The sequence below is a fragment of the Musca domestica genome, unplaced genomic scaffold (genome assembly GCF_030504385.1).
Source record: "Musca domestica strain aabys unplaced genomic scaffold, Musca_domestica.polishedcontigs.V.1.1 28, whole genome shotgun sequence".
Classification (NCBI taxonomy): domain Eukaryota; kingdom Metazoa; phylum Arthropoda; class Insecta; order Diptera; family Muscidae; genus Musca; species Musca domestica.
This window is the reverse complement of record NW_026712293.1, coordinates 9542028-9568671: the sequence shown is the minus strand read 5'-3', so window position 1 is coordinate 9568671 and position 26644 is coordinate 9542028. Positions and strand designations below refer to the sequence as shown.

At 37.3% G+C, this 26644-nt stretch overlaps 1 protein-coding gene across 1 annotated transcript in view; it reads right to left on the bottom strand.

Annotated features, from left to right (window-relative positions):
- LOC101891311 (sodium- and chloride-dependent GABA transporter 1) overlaps window positions 1–26644 on the bottom strand; it is a 546358-nt gene that overhangs the window by 304583 nt on the left and 215131 nt on the right. The gene's annotated exons all lie outside the window — the stretch shown is intronic.

Sequence of the window (26644 nt, the reverse complement as noted above, 5' to 3'; positions counted from 1 at the left end):
CTATGCGAAGACGTGGACCTGCACAGACAATTTTCAGTCATAGGCTGTAGTATTCGTTACGAACTTTAAACACCAAATTTGAAGCATTTCTGGTGAATAATGTCGCTAAAATCATCAAAATACCGAATTGTCTTCAAACACCAAATTTGAAAAAATTGGGGATATACGAAGACGTGGACCTGCACAGACAATTTTCTGTCATAGGCTGTAGTATTCATTTCGAACTTCATAGATCTAATTCGAAACAATTCCGGTGAATAATGTCGCTAAAATCATCAAAATACCGAATATAGGGAGGTACCGTTATATTGGGGCTATGCGAAGACGTGGACCTGCACATACAATTTTCTGTCATAGACTGTAGTATCCAATACGAACTTAAAACGCCAAATTTGAAACAATTTCGGTGAAAAGTGTCGCTAAAATCATCAAAATACCTTATATCGAGAGGTACCGTTATATGTGTGATATGCTAATACGTGGATCTGCATAGGCAATTTTCTGCCTTAGACTGTAATATTCATTGCGAACTTCAAATACTAAATTTGAAACAATTCCGGTGATTAATCTCGCTAAAATCATTAAAGTAAAGAATATCGGGAGGTACAGTTATGTGGAGGATATGCGAAGACATGGACCTGCACAGACAATTTTCTGTCTTAGCCTGGAGTATTAATTGCGAACTTCAAATACCAAATTTGAGACAATTCTGGTGAATAATGTTGCTAACATCATCAAGGTACCGAATATTGGGGGATATGCGAAGACGTGGACCTGCACAGACAATTTTCTGTCATAGGCTGTAGTATCCGTTACGAACTTTAAACACCAAATTTGAAGCATTTCTGGTGAATAATGTCGCTAAAATCATCAAAATACCGAATTGTCTTCACACACCAAATTTGAAAAAATTGGGGATATACGAAGACGTGGACCTGCACAGACAATTTTCTGTCATAGGCTGTAGTATTCATTACGAACTTCATAGATCTAATTCGAAACAATTCCGGTGAATAATGTCGCTAAAATCATCAAAATACCGAATATAGGGAGGTACCGTTATATTGGGGCTATGCGAAGACGTGGACCTGCACATACAATTTTCTGTCATAGACTGTAGTATCCACTGCGAACTTAAGACATCAAATTTGAAACAATTCCGGTGAATAATGTCGCTAAAATCATCAAAATACCGAATATTGGGAGGTACAGTTATATGGGGAATATGCGAAGACGTGGATCTGCAAAGAAAATTTTCTGTCTTAGCCTGGAGTATTAATTGCGAACTTCAAATACCAAATTTGAGACAATTCCGGTGAATAATGTCGCTAATATCATCAAAGTATAGAATATTGAGAAGTACCGTTATATGGGGGATATACGAATAAGTGGACCTGCACAGAAAGTTTTCTCAGGCTGTAAAATTCATTGCGAACATCATACATAAATTTGAAACAGTTCCGGTGAAGAATGTCGCTAATATCATCAAAGTAAAGAACATCGGGAGGAACCTCTATATGGGGGATATTCGAAGACGTGAACCTGCACAGACCATTTTCTGTCTTAGGCTGTAGTATTAATTGCGAACGTGAAATACCAAATTTGAAACAATTCTGGTGAATAATGTTGCTAACATCATCAATGTACCGTTATATGGGGGATATGCGAAGACGTGGACCTGCAAAGCCAATTTTTTTCATGCGCTGTAGTATCCGTTACCAATTTCAAACAACAAATTTGAAACAATTCCGGTGAATAATGTCGCTAGAACCATTAAAGTAAAGAATATCGGGTGGTACAGTTATATGAGGGATATGCGAAGACGTGAACCTGCACAGACAATTTTCTGTCATTGGATGTAGTATTCATTTCGAACTTCATAGATCTAATGTGAAACAATTCAGGTGAATAATGTCGCTAAAATCATTAAAATACCGAATATAGGTAGGTACCGTTATATTCGGGCTATGCGAAGACGTTGACCTGCACATACAATTTTCTGTCATAGACTGTAGTATCCACTACGAACTTAAAACATCAAATTAAAAACAACTTCGGTGAATAATGTCGCTAAAATCATCAAAATACCGAATATCGAGAGGTACCGTTATATGGGTGATATGCGAAGACGTGGATCTGCACAGGCAATTTTCTGCCTTACTCTGTAATATTCATTGCGAACTTCAAATATTAAATTTGACACAATTCCGGTGAAATAATGTCGGTAAAATCATAAAGTAAAGAATATCGGGAGTTATAGTTATATGGGGGATATGCGAAGACGTGGACCTGCACAGACAATTTTCAGTCATAGGCTGTAGTATTCGTTACGAACTTTAAACACCAAATTTGAAGCATTTCTGGTGAATAATGTCGCTAAAATCATCAAAATACCGAATTGTCTTTAAACACCAAATTTGAAAAAATTGGGGATATACGAAGACGTGGACCTGCACAGACAATTTTCTGTCATAGGCTGTAGTATTCATTGCGAACTTCATGGATCTAATTCGAAACAATTCCGGTGAATAATGTCGCTAAAATCATCAAAATACCGAATATAGGGAGGTACCGTTATATTGGGGCTATGCGAAGACGTGGACCTGCACATACAATTTTCTGTCATAGACTGTAGTATCCAATACGAACTTAAAAAGCCAAATTTGAAACAATTTCGGTGAAAAGTGTCGCTAAAATCATCAAAATACCTTATATCGAGAGGTACCGTTATATGTGTGATATGCTGAAACGAGGATCTGCACAGGCAATTTTCTGCCTTAGACTGTAATATTCATTGCGAACTTCAAATACTAAATTTGAAACAATTCCAGTGATTAATCTCGCTAAAATCATTAAAGTAAAGAATATCGGGAGGTACAGTTATGTGGAGGATATGCGAAGACGTGGACCTGCACAGACAATTTTCTGTCATAGGCTGTAGTATCCGTTACGAACTTTAAACACCGAATTTGAAGCATTTCTGGTGAATAATGTCGTTAAAATCATCAAAATACCGAATTGTCTGTCATTAAGAACTTCAAACAACAAACTTGAAACAATTCCGGTGAAGAATGTCGCTAAAATCATCAAACTATAGAATATCGAGAGGTACCGTTATATGGGTGATATGCGAAGACGTGGACCTGCACAGGCAATTTTCTGCCTTAGACTATAATATTCATTGCGAACTTCAAATAACAAATTTGTAAAGAATATCGGCAGGAACAGTTATATGGGGGATATGCGAATACGTGGACCTGAAAAGTTTCTCTCATAGGCTGTAGTAATCACTGCGAACTTAAAACATCAAATTTGAAACAATTCCGGTGAATAATGTCGCTAAAATCATCAAAATACCTTATATCGAGAGGTACCGTTATATGTGTGATATGCGAAGACGTGGATCTGCACAGGCAATTTTCTGCCTTAGACTGTAATATTCATTGCGAACTTCAAATACTAAATTTGAAACAATTCCAGTGATTAATCTCGCTAAAATCATTAAAGTAAAGAATATCGGGAGGTACAGTTATGTGGAGGATATGCGAAGACGTGGACCTGCACAGACAATTTTCTGTCATAGGCTGTAGTATCCGTTACGAACTTTAAACACCATATTTGAAGCATTTCTGGTGAATAATGTCGCTAAAATCATCAAAATACCGAATTGTCTTCAAACACCAAATTTGAAAAAAATGGGGATATACGAAGACGTGGACATGTACAGACAATTTTCTGCCTTAGACTATAATATTCATTGAGAACTTCAAATAACAAATTTGTAAAGAATATCGGCAGGTACAGTTATATGCGGGATATGCGAATACGTGGACCTGACAAGTTTCTCTCATAGGCTGTAGTATTCACTGCGAACTTAAAACATCAAATTTGAAACAATTCCGGTGAATAATGTCGCTAAAATCATCAAAATACCGAATATATGATGGTAACATTATATTGGGGTTATGCGAAGACGTGGACCTGTACATACAATTTTCTGTTATAGACTGTAGTATCCACTAAGAACTTAAAACATCAAATTTGAAACAATTCCGGTGAATAATGTCGCTAAAATCATCAAAATACCGGATATCGAGAGGTACCGTTATATGGGTGATATGCGAAGACGTGGACCTGCACAGGCAATTTTCTGCCTTAGACTATAATATTCATTGCGAACTTCAAATAACAAATTTGTAAAGAATATCGGCAGGTACAGTTATATGCGGGATAGGCGAATACGTGGACCTGACAAGTTTCTCTCATAGGCTGTAGTATTCACTGCGAACTTAAAACATCAAATTTGAAACAATTCCGGTGAATAATGTCGCTAAAATCATCAAAATACCGAATATAGGGAGGTACCGTTATATTGGGGTTATGCGAAGACGTGGACCTGTACATACAATTTTCTGTAATAGACTGTAATATTCATTGCGAACTTTAAATACCAAATTTGAAACAATTCCGCTGAATAATGTCGCTAAAATAATCAGAGTAAAGAATATCGGGAGGTACAGTTATATGGAGGATATGCGAAGACGTGGACCTGCACAGACAATTTTCTGTCATAGACTGTAGTATCCACTGCGAACTTAAGACATCAAATTTGAAACAATTCCGGTGAATAATGTCGCTAAAATCATCAAAATACCGAATATTGGGAGGTACAGTTATATGGGGAATATGCGAAGACGTGGATCTGCAAAGAAAATTTTCTGTCTTAGCCTGGAGTATTAATTGCGAACTTCAAATACCAAATTTGAGACAATTCCGGTGAATAATGTCGCTAATATCATCAAAGTATAGAATATTGAGAAGTACCGTTATATGGGGGATATACGAATAAGTGGACCTGCACAGAAAGTTTTCTCAGGCTGTAAAATTCATTGCGAACATCATACATAAATTTGAAACAGTTCCGGTGAAGAATGTCGCTAATATCATCAAAGTAAAGAACATCGGGAGGAACCTCTATATGGGGGATATTCGAAGACGTGAACCTGCACAGACCATTTTCTGTCTTAGGCTGTAGTATTAATTGCGAACGTGAAATACCAAATTTGAAACAATTCTGGTGAATAATGTTGCTAACATCATCAATGTACCGTTATATGGGGGATATGCGAAGACGTGGACCTGCAAAGCCAATTTTTTTCATGCGCTGTAGTATCCGTTACCAATTTCAAACAACAAATTTGAAACAATTCCGGTGAATAATGTCGCTAGAACCATTAAAGTAAAGAATATCGGGTGGTACAGTTATATGAGGGATATGCGAAGACGTGAACCTGCACAGACAATTTTCTGTCATTGGATGTAGTATTCATTTCGAACTTCATAGATCTAATGTGAAACAATTCAGGTGAATAATGTCGCTAAAATCATTAAAATACCGAATATAGGTAGGTACCGTTATATTCGGGCTATGCGAAGACGTTGACCTGCACATACAATTTTCTGTCATAGACTGTAGTATCCACTACGAACTTAAAACATCAAATTAAAAACAACTTCGGTGAATAATGTCGCTAAAATCATCAAAATACCGAATATCGAGAGGTACCGTTATATGGGTGATATGCGAAGACGTGGATCTGCACAGGCAATTTTCTGCCTTACTCTGTAATATTCATTGCGAACTTCAAATATTAAATTTGACACAATTCCGGTGAAATAATGTCGGTAAAATCATAAAGTAAAGAATATCGGGAGTTATAGTTATATGGGGGATATGCGAAGACGTGGACCTGCACAGACAATTTTCAGTCATAGGCTGTAGTATTCGTTACGAACTTTAAACACCAAATTTGAAGCATTTCTGGTGAATAATGTCGCTAAAATCATCAAAATACCGAATTGTCTTTAAACACCAAATTTGAAAAAATTGGGGATATACGAAGACGTGGACCTGCACAGACAATTTTCTGTCATAGGCTGTAGTATTCATTGCGAACTTCATGGATCTAATTCGAAACAATTCCGGTGAATAATGTCGCTAAAATCATCAAAATACCGAATATAGGGAGGTACCGTTATATTGGGGCTATGCGAAGACGTGGACCTGCACATACAATTTTCTGTCATAGACTGTAGTATCCAATACGAACTTAAAAAGCCAAATTTGAAACAATTTCGGTGAAAAGTGTCGCTAAAATCATCAAAATACCTTATATCGAGAGGTACCGTTATATGTGTGATATGCTGAAACGAGGATCTGCACAGGCAATTTTCTGCCTTAGACTGTAATATTCATTGCGAACTTCAAATACTAAATTTGAAACAATTCCAGTGATTAATCTCGCTAAAATCATTAAAGTAAAGAATATCGGGAGGTACAGTTATGTGGAGGATATGCGAAGACGTGGACCTGCACAGACAATTTTCTGTCATAGGCTGTAGTATCCGTTACGAACTTTAAACACCGAATTTGAAGCATTTCTGGTGAATAATGTCGTTAAAATCATCAAAATACCGAATTGTCTGTCATTAAGAACTTCAAACAACAAACTTGAAACAATTCCGGTGAAGAATGTCGCTAAAATCATCAAACAATAGAATATCGAGAGGTACCGTTATATGGGTGATATGCGAAGACGTGGACCTGCACAGGCAATTTTCTGCCTTAGACTATAATATTCATTGCGAACTTCAAATAACAAATTTGTAAAGAATATCGGCAGGAACAGTTATATGGGGGATATGCGAATACGTGGACCTGAAAAGTTTCTCTCATAGGCTGTAGTAATCACTGCGAACTTAAAACATCAAATTTGAAACAATTCCGGTGAATAATGTCGCTAAAATCATCAAAATACCTTATATCGAGAGGTACCGTTATATGTGTGATATGCGAAGACGTGGATCTGCACAGGCAATTTTCTGCCTTAGACTGTAATATTCATTGCGAACTTCAAATACTAAATTTGAAACAATTCCAGTGATTAATCTCGCTAAAATCATTAAAGTAAAGAATATCGGGAGGTACAGTTATGTGGAGGATATGCGAAGACGTGGACCTGCACAGACAATTTTCTGTCATAGGCTGTAGTATCCGTTACGAACTTTAAACACCATATTTGAAGCATTTCTGGTGAATAATGTCGCTAAAATCATCAAAATACCGAATTGTCTTCAAACACCAAATTTGAAAAAAATGGGGATATACGAAGACGTGGACATGTACAGACAATTTTCTGCCTTAGACTATAATATTCATTGAGAACTTCAAATAACAAATTTGTAAAGAATATCGGCAGGTACAGTTATATGCGGGATATGCGAATACGTGGACCTGACAAGTTTCTCTCATAGGCTGTAGTATTCACTGCGAACTTAAAACATCAAATTTGAAACAATTCCGGTGAATAATGTCGCTAAAATCATCAAAATACCGAATATATGATGGTAACATTATATTGGGGTTATGCGAAGACGTGGACCTGTACATACAATTTTCTGTTATAGACTGTAGTATCCACTAAGAACTTAAAACATCAAATTTGAAACAATTCCGGTGAATAATGTCGCTAAAATCATCAAAATACCGGATATCGAGAGGTACCGTTATATGGGTGATATGCGAAGACGTGGACCTGCACAGGCAATTTTCTGCCTTAGACTATAATATTCATTGCGAACTTCAAATAACAAATTTGTAAAGAATATCGGCAGGTACAGTTATATGCGGGATAGGCGAATACGTGGACCTGACAAGTTTCTCTCATAGGCTGTAGTATTCACTGCGAACTTAAAACATCAAATTTGAAACAATTCCGGTGAATAATGTCGCTAAAATCATCAAAATACCGAATATAGGGAGGTACCGTTATATTGGGGTTATGCGAAGACGTGGACCTGTACATACAATTTTCTGTAATAGACTGTAATATTCATTGCGAACTTTAAATACCAAATTTGAAACAATTCCGCTGAATAATGTCGCTAAAATAATCAGAGTAAAGAATATCGGGAGGTACAGTTATATGGAGGATATGCGAAGACGTGGACCTGCACAGACAATTTTCTGTCATAGGCTGTAGTATCCGTTACGAACTTTAAACACCAAATTTGAAGCATTTCTGGTGAATAATGTCGCTAAAATCGTCAAAATACCGAATTATCTGTCATTAAGAACATCATACACCAAATTTGAAACAATTCGGGTGAATAATGTCGCTAAAATCATCAAACTACTGAATATCGAGAGGTACCGTTATATGGGCGATATGCGAAGACGTAAATCTGCACAGGCAATTTTCTGCCTTAGACTGCAATATTCATTGCGAACTTCAAATAACAAATTTGTAAAGAATATCGGCAGGTACAGTTATATGCGGGATAGGCGAATACGTGGACCTGACAAGTTTCTCTCATAGGCTGTAGTATTCACTGCGAACTTAAAACATCAAATTTGAAACAATTCCGGTGAATAATGTCGCTAAAATCATCAAAATACCGAATATAGGGAGGTACCGTTATATTGGGGTTATGCGAAGACGTGGACCTGTACATACAATTTTCTGTCATAGACTGTAGTATCCACTAAGAACTTAAAACATCAAATTTGAAACAATTCCGGTGAATAATGTCGCTAAAATCATCAAAATACCGGATATCGAGAGGTACCGTAATATGGGTGATATGCTAAAACGTGGATCTGCTCAGGTAATTTTCTGCCTTAGACTGTAATATTCATTGCGAACTTTAAATACCAAATTTGAAACAATTCCGCTGAATAATGTCGCTAAAATAATCAGAGTAAAGAATATCGGGAGGTACAGTTATATGGAGGATATGCGAAGACGTGGACCTGCACAGACAATTTTCTGTCATAGGCTGTAGTATCCGTTACGAACTTTAAACACCAAATTTGAAGCATTTCTGGTGAATAATGTCGCTAAAATCGTCAAAATACCGAATTATCTGTCATTAAGAACATCATACACCAAATTTGAAACTATTCCGGTGAAGAATGTCGCTAAAATCATCAAACTACTGAATATCGAGAGGTACCGTTATATGGGCGATATGCGAAGACGTGAACCTGCACAAAAAATTTTCTGTCTTACACTGTAATATTCATTGCGAACTTCAAATACTAAATTTGAAACAATTCCGGTGAATAATGTCGCTAAAATCATCAAGGTACCGAATATTGGGAGGCACAGTTGTATGGGAATATGCGAAGACGTGGATCTGCAAAGAAAATTTTCTGGAGTATTAATTGCGAACTTCAAATACCAAATTTGAGACAATTTTGGTGAATAACGTCGCTTATATCATCAAAGTACCGAATATCGGGAAGTACCGTTATATGCGGATATACGAAGACGTGGACCAGCACGGAAAATTTTCTGTCTCAGGCTGTAATATTCATTGCGAACATCACACATAAATTTGAAACAATTCCGGTGAAGAATGTCGCTAAAATCATCTAAGTAAAGAAAGTCGGGAGGCACCGTTTTATTTGGGGGATATGCGCAGACGTCGACCTGCACAAACAATTTTCTGTCTTAGACTGCAATATTCATTGCGAACTTCAAGTACCAAATTTGAAACAATTCTGGTAAATAATGTTGCTAAAATCATCAAGGTACCGAATATTGGGGGATATGCGAAGACGTGGACCTGCACAGACAATTTTCTGTCATGCGCTGTAGTATCCGTTACCAATTTCAAACAACAAATTTGAAACAATTCCGGTGAAGAATGTCGCTAAAATCATCAAACTATAGAATATAGAGAGGTACCGTTATATAGGTGATAAGCGAAGACGTGGACCTGCACAGGCAATTTTCTGCCTTAGACTACAATATTCATTGCGAACTTCAAATAAGAAATTTGTAAAGAATATCGGCAGGTACAGTTATATGGGGGATATGCGAATACGTGGACCTGACAAGTTTCTGTCATAGGCTGTAGTATTCACTGCGAACTTAAAACGTCAAATTTGAAACAATTCCGGTGAATAATGTCGCTAAAATCATCAAAATACCGAATATAGGAAAGTACCGTAATATTGGGGTTATGCGAAGACGTGGACCTGTACATACAATTTTCTGTCATAGACTGTAGTATCCACTACGAACTTAAAACATCAAATTTGAAACAATTCCGGTGAATAATGTCGCTAAAATCACCAAGGTACCGAATATTGGGAGGCACAGAAAATTTTCTGGAGTATTAATTGCGAACTTCAAATACCAAATTTGAGACAATTTCGGTGAATAACGTCGCTTATATCATCAAAGTACCGAATATTGGGAAGTACCGTTATATGCGGATATACGAAGACGTGGACCAGCACAGACAATTTTCTGTCATGCGCTGTAGTATCCGTTACCAATTTCAAACAACAAATTTGAAACGATTCCGGTGAAGAATGTCGCTAAAATCATCTAAGTAAAGAATATCAGGAGGCACCGTTATATTGGGGCTATGCGAAGACGTTGACCTGCACATACAATTTTCTGTCATAGACTGTAGTATCCACTACGAACTTAAAACATCAAATGTCAAACAATTCCGGTGAATAATGTCGCTAAAATCATCAAAATACCGAATATAGGGAGGTACCGTTATATTGGGGCTATGCGAAGACGTGGACCTGCACAGACAATTTTCTCTCATAGGCTGCAGTATCCGTTACGAACTTCATAGAACTAATTGGAAACAATTCCGGTGAATAATGTCGCTTAAATCATCAAAATACCGGAACTCAAAGATAATTTTCTGTCTTAGCCTGGAGTATTAATTACGAACTTCAAATACCAAATTTGAGACAATTCTGGTAAATAATGTCGCTAAAATCATTAAAGTAAAGAATATCGGTACATTATTCCGGTAAATAATGTCGCTAAAATCATCAAAGTACAGAATATCGGGAGGTACAGTTATATGGAGGATATGCGAAGACGTGGACCTGCACAAACAATTTTCTGTCATAGGCTGTGGTATCCGTTGCGAACTTCAAACACCAAATTTGAAGCATTTCTGGTGAATAATGTCGCTTAAATCATCAAAATACCGGAACTCAAAGATAATTTTCTGTCTTAGCCTGGAGTATTAATTACGAACTTCAAATACCAAATTTGAGACAATTCTGGTAAATAATGTCGCTAAAATCATTAAAGTAAAGAATATCGGTACATTATTCCGGTAAATAATGTCGCTAAAATCATCAAAGTACCGAATATCGAGAGGCACCGTTATGTGGGTGATATGCGAAGACGTAAATCTGCACAGGCAATTTTCTGCCTTAGACTGCAATATTCATTGCGAACTTCAAACGCCAAATTTGAAGCATTTCTGGTGAATAATGTCGCTTAAATCATCAAAATACCGGAACTCAAAGACAATTTTCTGTCTTAGCCTGGAGTATTAATTACGAACTTCAAATACTAAATTTGAGACAATTCCAGTGAATAAAGTCGTTAAAATCATCAAAGTACCGAATATTGGTAGGTACCGTTATATGGGGGATATGCGAAGACGTAGACCTGCACAGACAATTTTCTGTCATAGGCTGTGGTATCCGTTGCGAACTTCAAACACCAAATTTGAAGCATTTCTGGTGAATAATGTCGCTTAAATCATCAAAATACCGGAACTCAAAGACAAGTTTCTGCCTTAGCCTTGAGTATTAATTGCGAACGTCAAATACCAAATTTTAGACAATTCCAATGAATAATGTCGCTAAAGTCGTCAAATACAGAATATCGGGAGGTACCGTTATATGGGGGATATGCGAAGACGTGGACCTGACATACAATTTTCTGTCATAGACTGTAATATTCATTGCGAACTTCAAATACCAAATTTGAAACAATTCTGGTGAATAATGTTGCTAAAATCATCAAGGTACCGAATATTGGGGGATATGCGAAGACGTGGAACTGCACTGACAATTTTCTGTCATGCGTTGTAGTATCCGTTACCAATTTCAAACAACAAATTTAGACAAATCCGGTGAATAATGTCGCTGAAATCATCAAAGTAAGGAATATAGGGAGGTACCGTTATATGGAGGATATGCGAAGACGTGGACCAGCACAGACTATTTTCTGTCATAGGCTGTAGTATCCGTTATGAATTTTAAACACCGAATTTGAAGTATTTCTGGTGAATAATGTCGCTAAAATCATCAAAATACCGAATATCGAGAGGTACCGTTATATGGGTGTTATGCGATAACGTGGACCTGCACTGACAATTTTCTGTCATGCGCTGTAGTATCCGTTACCAATTTCAAACAACAAATTTGAAAAAATTCCGGTGAATAATGTCGCTAAAATCATCAAACTACCGAATATCGGGAGGTACAGTTATATGGGGGATATGCGAAAACGTAGACCTGCACAGGCAATTTTCTGCCTTAGACTGTAATATTCATTGCGAACTTCAAATACCAAATTTGAAACAATTGCGGTGAATAATGTCACTTAAATCATCAAAATACCGGAACTCAAAGACAATGTTCTGTCTTAGCCTGGAGTATTAATTACAAACTTCAAATACCAAATTTGAGACTATTCCGGTGAATAATGTCGCTAAAATCATTAAAGTACCGAATATCGAGGGGTAACGTTATATTTGGGGATATACGAAGACGTGGACCTGCACAAACAATTTTCTGTCTTAGGCTGTAGTATTAATTGCGAACGTCAAATACCAAATTTGAGACAATTCGGATGAATAATGTCGCTAAAATCATCAAAATACCTAATATCGGGAGGTACCGTTATATTGGGGAAATGCGAAGACGTAGACCTGCACAGACAATTTTCTGTCTTAGACTGTAGTATTCACTACGAACGTCAAATATCAAATTTGAGACAATTCGGATGAATAATGTCGCTAAAATCATCAAAATACCTAATATCGGGAGGTACCGTTATATTGGGGCTATGCGAAGACGTAAATCTGCACATACAATTTTCAGCCATAGACTGTAGTATCCTTTACGAACTTAAAACACCAAATTTAAAACAATTCCGGTGAATAATGTCGCTAAAATCATCAAAATACCGAATATCGAGAGGTACCGTTATATGGGTGTTATGCGAAGACGTAGACCTGCACAGGCAATTTTCTGTCATAGGCTGCAGTATCCGTTACGGGCTTCAAAGACCAAAATTTGAAACAATTCCGGTGATTTTGTCGCTAAAATCATCAAAATACCGCATATAGGGAGACACCGTTATATTGGGGCTATACGAAGACGTGGACCTGCACTTTTCAGTCATAGGCTGTTGTATACATTTCGAACTTCAAACACCAAATTTGAAACCATTCCGGTGAATAATGTCGCTAAAATAATAAAAATTCTGAATATAGGGATGTACCGTTATATTGGGGCTACACGAAGACGTGGACTGCCAGAAAATTTTCTGTCTTAGGCTGTAATATTCATTGCGAATATCATACATAAATTTGAAACAATTCGGCTGAAGAATGTTGCTAAAATCATCAAAGTAAAGAATATCGCGAGGTACCGCTATATGGGGGATTTGCGAAGACGTAGACCTGCACAGACAATTTTCCGTCATAGGCTGCAGTATCCGTTACGGACTTCAAAGACCAAAATTTGAAAAAATTCCGGTGGTTTTGTTGCTAAAATCATCAAAATACCGCATATAGGGAGACACCGTTATATTGGGGCTATACGAAGACGTGGACCTGCAGAGACAATTTTCAGTTTTAGGCTGTTGTATACATTTCGAACTTCAAACACCAAACTTGAAACCATTCCGGTGAATAATGTCGCTAAAATAATCAAAATTCCGAATATAGGGAGGTACCGTTATATGGGGGCTACACGAAGACGTGGACCTGCACAGAAAATTTTCTGTCATAGGATGCAGTATCCGTTACGGACTTCAAAGACCAAAATTTGAAACAATTCCGGTGATTATGTCGCTGAAATCATTAAATGACGTCGGAGGTTCCAGTATATTGGGCCCGGCAATATTCAAATGCGAAACTTAAAAAATACAAGTAAGAAAGCTGTAAGTTGTGCCGGGCCGATCTTTGTAGTAGTATCTGTTACGAACTTCAAATACGGACGGACAGACGGTTATACGGAAGGACAACTCTCATAGAATTCTACGCTGATAAAGAATACTATAGTGGAGGGTATAAAAATTTGGTGAATAATATAGCTAAAAATATCAAAATGCCTTATATAGGGAGGTGCAATTATATGGGGGATATGCGAAGACGTGGCAGGGTTCAAAAGCTATTTTTGTTTAGCCCTAACCGACAATAAAGCTAAAAGTTCAGCACACAAAATAAGCAATAGCTCGGATTTCGGCGGCTGCTATTTTCCTTTAGCCGAATGAGCAGCCGAAAACATATTTGTATGATTGTGTGTTGTCAGTGTACAAACTAATAAAACACGTACATATGGTTTCGAGCTCGTCAGCTAATATAAGTTTATATTTAAATTGTAATTTATCAATTTTTTTTTCTAACTGTATTTATTAATATGTCACAAAACTAAAATACATTTAAATTTATTGAATTCAATAACATTTGCACATTGTCTACATATGAAAGTATCAAATGGATAAAAATGCGATTTTTATCCCTTTCATGAGCAACACTGAACTCAGAAATTAATATTTGTTTTTGTTGGCTGAAAACCGAGCTAAGTAGCAGCATTCACGTTGCTTTTTTCATGCTAAGGCTAATTTCATGTTAGCTCAGCCGCTCACTGCTATTTTGTCTTTGCTGACGACTTCAAGTAGCATTAGCTCTCTCGGCTAATTTTTTCGTAATGTGTTGCTATTTATTGGCGTAGCTAATTGATGGGCTACAAATTTTGAAGATTTTTTAGCTGGCAAGGCTGAAAATTTTCGGTGCTATTGTTAATTTGGCGTTACCATTTTAAACCCTAGGCTGTAGTCAAAATACGGTAAATCGGGAGGTACCGTTATAATTGGGGGCTATACGAAGACGTGGACTAGCACAGACAAATTTCTGTCTTAGACTGTAATATTCATTGCGAACTTCAAATAACAAATTAAAACAATTCCGGTGAATAATGTCGCTATAATCATAAAAATACCGAATATCGGGATGTACAGTTATATGAGGGATATGCGAAGACGTGGACCTGCACAGACTATTTTCTGTCATAGGCTGTAGTATCAATTTCGAACTTCATAGATCTAATTTGAAACAATTCAGGTGAATAATGTCGCTAAAATCATCAAAATACCGAATATAGGGAGATACCGTTATATTACGGCTATGCGAAGACGTGGACTAGCACAGACAAATTTCTGTCTTAGACTGTAATATTCATTGCGAACTTCAAATAACAAATTAAAACAATTCCGGTGAATAATGTCGCTATAATCATAAAAATACCTAATATCGGGATGTACAGTTATATGAGGGATATGCGAAGACGTGGACCTGCACAGACTATTTTCTGTCATAGGCTGTAGTATCAATTTCGAACTTCATAGATCTAATTTGAAACAATTCTGGTGAATAATGTCGCTTAAATCATCAAAATACCGGAACTCAAAGACAATTTTCTGTCTTAGCCTGGAGTATTAATTACGAACTTCAAATACTAAATTTGAGACAATTCCAGTGAATAAAGTCGTTAAAATCATCAAAGTACCGAATATTGGTAGGTACCGTTATATGGGGGATATGCGAAGACGTAGACCTGCACAGACAATTTTCTGTCATAGGCTGTGGTATCCGTTGCGAACTTCAAACACCAAATTTGAAGCATTTCTGGTGAATAATGTCGCTTAAATCATCAAAATACCGGAACTCAAAGACAAGTTTCTGCCTTAGCCTTGAGTATTAATTGCGAACGTCAAATACCAAATTTTAGACAATTCCAATGAATAATGTCGCTAAAGTCGTCAAATACAGAATATCGGGAGGTACCGTTATATGGGGGATATGCGAAGACGTGGACCTGACATACAATTTTCTGTCATAGACTGTAATATTCATTGCGAACTTCAAATACCAAATTTGAAACAATTCTGGTGAATAATGTTGCTAAAATCATCAAGGTACCGAATATTGGGGGATATGCGAAGACGTGGACCTGCACTGACAATTTTCTGTCATGCGTTGTAGTATCCGTTACCAATTTCAAACAACAAATTTAGACAAATCCGGTGAATAATGTCGCTGAAATCATCAAAGTAAGGAATATAGGGAGGTACCGTTATATGGAGGATATGCGAAGACGTGGACCAGCACAGACAATTTTCTGTCATAGGCTGTAGTATCCGTTATGAACTTTAAACACCGAATTTGAAGTATTTCTGGTGAATAATGTCGCTAAAGTCATCAAAATACCGAATATCGAGAGGTACCGTTATATGGGTGTTATGCGAAAACGTGGACCTGCACTGACAATTTTCTGTCATGCGCTGTAGTATCCGTTACCAATTTCAAACAACAAATCTGAAAAAATTCCGGTGAATAATGTCGCTAAAATCATCAAACTACCGAATATCGGGAGGTACAGTTTTATGGGGGATATGCGAAAACGTAGACCTGCACAGGCAATTTTCTGCCTTAGACTGTAATATTCATTGCGAACTTCAAATACCAAATTTGAAACAATTCCGGTGAATAATGTCACTTAAATCATCAAAATACCGGAACTTAAAGACAATGTTCTGTCTTAGCCTGGAGTATTAATTACAAACTTCAAATACCAAATTTGAGACAATTCCGGTGAATAATGTCGCTAAAATCATTAAAGTACCGAATATCGAGGGGTAACGTTATATTTGGGGATATACGAAGACGTGGACCTGCACAAACAATTTTCTGTCTTAGGCTGTAGTATTAATTGCGAACGTCAAATACCAAATTTGAGACAATTCGGATGAATAATGTCGCTAAAATCATCAAAATACCTAATATCGGGAGGTACCGTTATATTGGGGAAATGCGAAGACGTAGACCTGCACAGACAATTTTCTGTCTTAGACTGTAGTATCCACTACGAACGTCAAATACCAAATTTGAGACAATTCGGATGAATAATGTCGCTAAAATCATCAAAATACCTAATATCGGGAGGTACCGTTATATTGGGGCTATGCGAAGACGTAAATCTGCACATACAATTTTCTGCCATAGACTGTAGTATCCTTTACGAACTTAAAACACCAAATTTAAAACAATTCCGGTGAATAATGTCGCTAAAATCATCAAAATACCGAATATCGAGAGGTACCGTTATATGGGTGTTATGCGAAGACGTAGACCTGCACAGGCAATTTTCTGTCATAGGCTGCAGTATCCGTTACGGACTTCAAAGACCAAAATTTGAAACAATTCCGGTGATTTTGTCGCTAAAATCATCAAAATACCGCATATAGGGAGACACCGTTATATTGGGGCTATACGAAGACGTGGACCTGCAGAGACACTTTTCAGTCATAGGCTGTTGTATACATTTCGAACTTCAAACACCAAATTTGAAACCATTCCGGTGAATAATGTCGCTAAAATAATAAAAATTCTGAATATAGGGATGTACCGTTATATTGGGGCTACACGAAGACGTGGACTGATTCACGTTGCTTTTTTCATGCTAAGGCTAATTTCATGTTAGCTCAGCCGCTCACTGCTATTTTGTCTTTGCTGACGACTTCAAGTAGCATTAGCTCTCTCGGCTAATTTTTTCGTAATGTGTTGCTATTTATTGGCGTAGCTAATTGATGGGCTACAAATTTTGAAGATTTTTTAGCTGGCAAGGCTGAAAATTTTCGGTGCTATTGTTAATTTGGCGTTACCATTTTAAACCCTAGGCTGTAGTCAAAATACGGTAAATCGGGAGGTACCGTTATAATTGGGGGCTATACGAAGACGTGGACTAGCACAGACAAATTTCTGTCTTAGACTGTAATATTCATTGCGAACTTCAAATAACAAATTAAAACAATTCCGGTGAATAATGTCGCTATAATCATAAAAATACCGAATATCGGGATGTACAGTTATATGAGGGATATGCGAAGACGTGGACCTGCACAGACTATTTTCTGTCATAGGCTGTAGTATCAATTTCGAACTTCATAGATCTAATTTGAAACAATTCAGGTGAATAATGTCGCTAAAATCATCAAAATACCGAATATAGGGAGATACCGTTATATTACGGCTATGCGAAGACGTGGACTAGCACAGACAAATTTCTGTCTTAGACTGTAATATTCATTGCGAACTTCAAATAACAAATTAAAACAATTCCGGTGAATAATGTCGCTATAATCATAAAAATACCTAATATCGGGATGTACAGTTATATGAGGGATATGCGAAGACGTGGACCTGCACAGACTATTTTCTGTCATAGGCTGTAGTATCAATTTCGAACTTCATAGATATAATTTGAAACAATTCTGGTGAATAATGTCGCTTAAATCATCAAAATACCGGAACTCAAAGACAATTTTCTGTCTTAGCCTGGAGTATTAATTACGAACTTCAAATACTAAATTTGAGACAATTCCAGTGAATAAAGTCGTTAAAATCATCAAAGTACCGAATATTGGTAGGTACCGTTATATGGGGGATATGCGAAGACGTAGACCTGCACAGACAATTTTCTGTCATAGGCTGTGGTATCCGTTGCGAACTTCAAACACCAAATTTGAAGCATTTCTGGTGAATAATGTCGCTTAAATCATCAAAATACCGGAACTCAAAGACAAGTTTCTGCCTTAGCCTTGAGTATTAATTGCGAACGTCAAATACCAAATTTTAGACAATTCCAATGAATAATGTCGCTAAAGTCGTCAAATACAGAATATCGGGAGGTACCGTTATATGGGGGATATGCGAAGACGTGGACCTGACATACAATTTTCTGTCATAGACTGTAATATTCATTGCGAACTTCAAATACCAAATTTGAAACAATTCTGGTGAATAATGTTGCTAAAATCATCAAGGTACCGAATATTGGGGGATATGCGAAGACGTGGACCTGCACTGACAATTTTCTGTCATGCGTTGTAGTATCCGTTACCAATTTCAAACAACAAATGTAGACAAATCCGGTGAATAATGTCGCTGAAATCATCAAAGTAAGGAATATAGGGAGGTACCGTTATATGGAGGATATGCGAAGACGTGGACCAGCACAGACAATTTTCTGTCATAGGCTGTAGTATCCGTTATGAACTTTAAACACCGAATTTGAAGTATTTCTGGTGAATAATGTCGCTAAAGTCATCAAAATACCGAATATCGAGAGGTACCGTTATATGGGTGTTATGCGAAAACGTGGACCTGCACTGACAATTTTCTGTCATGCGCTGTAGTATCCGTTACCAATTTCAAACAACAAATCTGAAAAAATTCCGGTGAATAATGTCGCTAAAATCATCAAACTACCGAATATCGGGAGGTACAGTTTTATGGGGGATATGCGAAAACGTAGACCTGCACAGGCAATTTTCTGCCTTAGACTGTAATATTCATTGCGAACTTCAAATACCAAATTTGAAACAATTCCGGTGAATAATGTCACTTAAATCATCAAAATACCGGAACTTAAAGACAATGTTCTGTCTTAGCCTGGAGTATTAATTACAAACTTCAAATACCAAATTTGAGACAATTCCGGTGAATAATGTCGCTAAAATCATTAAAGTACCGAATATCGAGGGGTAACGTTATATTTGGGGATATACGAAGACGTGGACCTGCACAAACAATTTTCTGTCTTAGGCTGTAGTATTAATTGCGAACGTCAAATACCAAATTTGAGACAATTCGGATGAATAATGTCGCTAAAATCATCAAAATACCTAATATCGGGAGGTACCGTTATATTGGGGAAATGCGAAGACGTAGACCTGCACAGACAATTTTCTGTCTTAGACTGTAGTATCCACTACGAACGTCAAATACCAAATTTGAGACAATTCGGATGAATAATGTCGCTAAAATCATCAAAATACCTAATATCGGGAGGTACCGTTATATTGGGGCTATGCGAAGACGTAAATCTGCACATACAATTTTCTGCCATAGACTGTAGTATCCTTTACGAACTTAAAACACCAAATTTAAAACAATTCCGGTGAATAATGTCGCTAAAATCATCAAAATACCGAATATCGAGAGGTACCGTTATATGGGTGTTATGCGAAGACGTAGACCTGCACAGGCAATTTTCTGTCATAGGCTGCAGTATCCGTTACGGACTTCAAAGACCAAAATTTGAAACAATTCCGGTGATTTTGTCGCTAAAATCATCAAAATACCGCATATAGGGAGACACCGTTATATTGGGGCTATACGAAGACGTGGACCTGCAGAGACACTTTTCAGTCATAGGCTGTTGTATACATTTCGAACTTCAAACACCAAATTTGAAACCATTCCGGTGAATAATGTCGCTAAAATAATAAAAATTCTGAATATAGGGATGTACCGTTATATTGGGGCTACACGAAGACGTGGACTGCCAGAAAATTTTCTGTCTTAGGCTGTAATATTCATTGCGAATATCATACATAAATTTGAAACAATTCGGCTGAAGAATGTTGCTAAAATCATCAAAGTTAAGAATATCGCGAGGTACCGCTATATGGGGGATATGCGAAGACGTAGACCTGCACAGACAATTTTCCGTCATAGGCTGCAGTATCCGTTACGGACTTCAAAGACCAAAATTTGAAAAAATTCCGGTGGTTTTGTCGCTAAAATCATCAAAATACCGCATATAGGGAGACACCGTTATATTGGGGCTATACGAAGACGTGGACCTGCAGAGACAATTTTCAGTCATAGGCTGTTGTATACATTTCGAACTTCAAACACCAAACTTGAAACCATTCCGGTGAATAATGTCGCTAAAATAATCAAAATTCCGAATATAGGGAGGTACCGTTATATGGGGGCTACACGAAGACGTGGACCTGCACAGAAAATTTTCTGTCATAGGATGCAGTATCCGTTACGGACTTCAAAGACCAAAATTTGAAACAATTCCGGTGATTATGTCGCTGAAATCATTAAATGACGTCGGAGGTTCCAGTATATTGGGCCCGGCAATATTCAAATGCGAAACTTAAAAAATACAAGTAAGAAAGCTGTAAGTTGTGCCGGGCCGATCTTTGTAGTAGTATCTGTTACGAACTTCAAATACGGACGGACAGACGGATATACGGAAGGACAACTCTCATAGAATTCTACGCTGATAAAGAATACTATAGTAGAGGGTATAAAAATTTGGTGAATAATATAGCTAAAAATATCAAAATGCCTTATATAGGGAGGTGCAATTATATGGGGGATATGCGAAGACGTGGCAGGGTTCAAAAGCTATTTTTGTTTAGCCCTAACCGACAATAAAGCTAAAAGTTCAGCACACAAAATAAGCAATAGCTCGGATTTCGGCGGCTGCTATTTTCCTTTAGCCGAATGAGCAGCCGAAAACATATTTGTATGATTGTGTGTTGTCAGTGTACAAACTAATAAAACTCGTACATATGGTTTCGAGCTCGTCAGCTAATATAAGTTTATATTTAAATTGTAATTTATCAATTTTTTTTCTAACTGTATTTATTAATATGTCACAAAACTAAAATACATTTAAATTTATTGAATTCAATAACATTTGCACATTGTCTACATATGAAAGTATCAAATGGATAAAAATGCGATTTTTATCCCTTTCATGAGCAACACTGAACTCAGAAATTAATATTTGTTTTTGTTGGCTGAAAACCGAGCTAAGTAGCAGCATTCACGTTGCTTTTTTCATGCTAAGGCTAATTTCATGTTAGCTCAGCCGCTCACTGCTATTTTGTCTTTGCTGACGACTTCAAGGAGCATTAGCTCTCTCGGCTAATTTTTTTGTAATGTGTTGCTATTTATTGGCGTAGCTAATTGATGGGCTACAAATTTTGAAGATTTTTTAGCTGGCAAGGCTGAAAATTTTCGGTGCTATTGTTAATTTGGCATTACCATTTTAAACCCTAGACTGTAGTCAAAATACGGTAAATCGGGAGGTACCGTTATAATTGGGGCTATACGAAGACGTGGACTAGCACAGACAAATTTCTGTCTTAGACTGTAATATTCATTGCGAACTTCAAATAACAAATTAAAACAATTCCGGTGAATAATGTCGCTATAATCATAAAAATACCGAATATCGGGATGTACAGTTATATGAGGGATATGCGAAGACGTGGACCTGCACAGACTATTTTCTGTCATAGTCTGTAGTATCAATTTCGAACTTCATAGATCTAATTTGAAACAATTCAGGTGAATAATGTCGCTAAAATCATCAAAATACCGAATATAGGGAGATACCGTTATATTGCGGCTATGCGAAGACGTTGACCGGCACATACAATTTTCTGTCATAGACTGTAGTATCCACTACGAACTTAAAACATCAAATGTCAAACGATTCCGGTGAATAATGTATCTTAATTCATCAAATTACCGAATATCGGGGGGTACCGTTATTTTTGGGGATATACGAAGACGTGGATCTGCAAAGACAATTTTCTGTCTTTGACTGGAGTATTAATTGCGAACTACAAATACCAAATTTGAGACAATTCCGGTTAATAACGTCGCTAAAATCATCAAAGTACCGAATATCGGGAGGTAACGTTATATTGGGGCTATGCGAAGACGTGGACCTGCACATACACTTTTCTGTCATAGACTGTAGTATGCATTACTAACTTAAAACACCAAATTTGAAACCATTCCGGTGAATAATGTCGCATAAATCATCAAAGTAAAGAATATCGGGAGGTACAGTTACATGGGGTGTTGCGGGAATCTGCCCAAGCGCTAAGTTCCACAAGATTGTAAACAACAAATACAAGATTTAGAAATTCCTAATTGAGGAATAATTATAATTTAAATACATAAAAGTAAATACAGTATTTATATGTTTGTAGTTACTTTTTAGTTTGAAACAAAGCTCGAAAACTTATTTTATTTTTTGTACAAATTGAATTTATTTAAGTAATGTTGTATTCTACACTTATAATCACGTTGGTCTATAACTTCAAAAAGATTTTACTTTAATTAATATTGATTGAGATTACAAAAATTCGATAATTATAAAAAGTTGGCTATTGCAATGTAGTTTATCGGTTGGCCGACAGTGACTCTAACACCCCGCCGCAGATTCGAAGCCCTACTCCCTATTTGAATCCACGTCGAGTAGAACCCATCTTGCTACTGGTCTCTCTAGCACACATCTCTTGATGTCATAATTTTCGCTTTTCGAACCTGGCCGGCAGCTGCAACTGTTGTTTCCAAAACTTTTCCCCCTGGCCAAACATTTCTCGGTAACGAAGGGTTAACCACAACAACCAAATTCTCCCACAGCCATCTTTTCCAAAATTGTTGGGTATACATTTAGGATGGGCAACCAGCTATTCTTAACCAGCGCACTGTAGTCTTCAAAATCTGCTAATGGTTTCGTTCCATTTGAACTCCCTAGCAGTAGATGGTTAAGCGTTTGTGCCTCTTGAGTTTCGTTGTCCATTGGCACGTAAGTAAGCGGGCGAGGGTTTACAATATTTTAAACTTCTGCCATCATTGACTGATCTCGTCGGCATTATTTTATACAAAAAAAAAACAGTTTTAGTAGAACGTACCATGCGTTCCCACGCCCGCCCATATGTGGGGCAGCAGTCGGAATGAAATTCCATTTACTTGTAGCAGTTGTGAAATTGCGAACAAATTCGTTTCTGTCAACTTCTTTTATGGTAGCGCGTAGCTCCTTTTCTGATCCAACAAAGTTGGTCGCATTATCGCTGAAGAATTCCCTTGGCGAACCACGTCTGGCTATGACAAACGTACCACGTCTGCACAGACAAATTTGACTGTAATATTCATTGCGAACTTCAAATAACAAATTAAAACAATTCCGGTGAATAATGTCGCTATAATCATAAAAATACCGAATATCGGGAGGTACAGTTATATGAGGGATATGCGAAGACGTGGACCTGCACAGACAATTTTCTGTCATAGGCTGTAGTATTAATTTCGAACTTCATAGATCTAATTTGAAACAATTCAGGTGAATAGTGTCGCTAAAATCATCAAAATACCGAATATAATGAGGTACCGTTATATTGCGGCTATGCGAAGACGTTGACCTGCACATACAATTTTCTGTCATAGACTGTAGTATCCACTACGAACTTAAAACATCAAATGTCAAACAATTCCGGTGAATAATGCATTTTAATTCATCAAATTACCGAATATCGGTGGTACCGTTATTTTTGGGGATATACGAAGACGTGGATCTGCAAAGACAATTTTCTGTCTTTGCCTGGAGTATTGATTGCGAACTACAAATACCAAATTTGAGACAATTCCGGTTAATAACGTCGCTAAAGTACAGAATATCGGGAGGTAACGTTATATTGGGGTTTTGCGAAGACGTGGACCTGCACATACACTTTTCTGTCATAGACTGTAGTATGCATTACGAACTTAAAACACCAAACTTGAAACCATTCCGGTGAATAATGTCGCTAAAATCATCAAAATACCTAATATCGGGAGGTAACGTTATATAGGGGATATACGAAGACGTGGACCTGCACGTACAATTTTCTGTCATAGGCTGTAGTATCCATTACGAACTTCAAGCGCCAAATTTGAAACCATTCCGGTGAATAATGTTGCTAAAATCATCAAAATACCGAATTTATGCAGGTACCGTTATATTGGGGCTATGCGAATACGTGAAACTGCACAGACAATTTTCTGTCATAGGCTGTAGTATCCATTAGGAACTTCAAATACCGAATTTGAAACAATTCCGGTGAATAATGTCGCTAAAATCGTCAAAGTAAGGAATATCGGGAGGTACAGTTACATGGGGTGTTGCGGGAATCTGCCCAAGCGATAAGTTCCACAAGATTGTAAACAACAAACACTGTAGTCTTCAAAATCTGCTAATGGTTTCGTTCCATTTGAACTCCCTAGCAGTAGATAGTTAAGCGTTTGTGCCTCTTGAGTTTCGTTGTCTATTGGCACGTAAGTAAGCGGACGAGGGTTTACAATATTTTAAACTTCTGTCATAATACGGATGGTGTCATCATTGACTGATCTCGTCGGCATTATTTTATAAAAAAAAAAAAACAGTTTTAGTAGAACGTACCATGCGTTCCCACGCCCGCCCATATGTGGGGCAGCAGTCGGAATGAAAAAATTCGTTTCTGTCAACTTCTTTTACGATAGCGCGTAGCTCCTTTTCTGATCCAACAAAGTTGGTCGCATTATCGCTGAAGAATTCCCTTGGCGTACCACGTCTGGCTATGAAATTACGTATTGCTAAAATACAAGAACTGGTGGTAAGAGAATGTACTATCTCAATTTGCCTTATTATGTACTATCTCCTTGTGCCGATTGACGGTTACCAAAATTGGACCAAAAAATGTCCAGGCCCGTAAATGTAAAGGGTGCAACATGTGCCGACAGTCTGACCCTTGGAAGTCTTGCCATTTGTGGGTATGTTGGTTCTGCCTTACTAAGTTTGCACAATTGGTATTTTCGTATAACTTTTCTATACGTAGTTCTTAAGCGAGGCACATAATATTGTTGTCGAATTTCATTTATGGCGGTCTCTTGATTTCCATGATGGTATTTTGAGTGAAAGTGAAGCAATATTAGCTCGGTGATGTAGTTGTGTTTTGGCATAATTGCTGGGTGTTTAAATTCATCTGGAATTTTACCACCACCTTTCATCGATGTTATTTCATCGAAATATTGTGCATTTGAGCTTGCTAATTAGAATAATCTCTGCTGTTTTTAGTTCGCGTTGAGATATGTTATTTGGTGCTGAACTCTTTTTAAGTTCGTTTATGAAATGTATGGCATAGGCACCGACCTAAGCGCTCTCCGCCACTGAGAAAAACGCTCAATTGTAACCAAGTGGTGAATTCCCTTTACATGAAGCAAATTTTGTTTAAGTTCACAGTCACTTTAAGCATTTATGCCAGTATGTATCGGCCACAGCTTGGGTATTCTTTCAAAAAACTTGAACAATTTTGCCTTCTACTGTGATTAGATAAGTCGGGCCCACGTTTGGACCACTTTGTAGCTTCGTCTGCCACATTTAATTTGCCGGAAATCCATCATCTAAATCAATCGAGTAGAGAATTTCGCTTGCCCGAAAGGCTACGAATTGATGATGCTTCTTTTGATGACAGGTTTAGAATGAGACCAAAATTCATTGGGCTGAGTTCAATGGTTGTACTCTTTTTGATACTATTGGCCAAACGTGACGCAATTACTGCTGTCATTAATTCCAAACGTGGAATGGAAGCTACTCTAAGTGGGGAAACTCTGGTTTTTGAACCCACAAGTGATACGAAATCTTAAAATAGGAAACTGCTGCATAGAAATTTTCGCTGGCGTCAGCGAATGTATGGAATTGTACATCAACATCGTGATAACCACTAAAATATTGGAGGTAACAAGCGAAGTGGAATAAATGGCTATCATTTCAATTTCCGGTAAAAGTGAGAGCCATTTAGTCCACTTCGCTAAATGATGGGGCTGTATTTCTTCAACCCACGTTACGCCGCTCCTCCATACATCCTGCAGTATTATTTTTATGTACATCAAATAC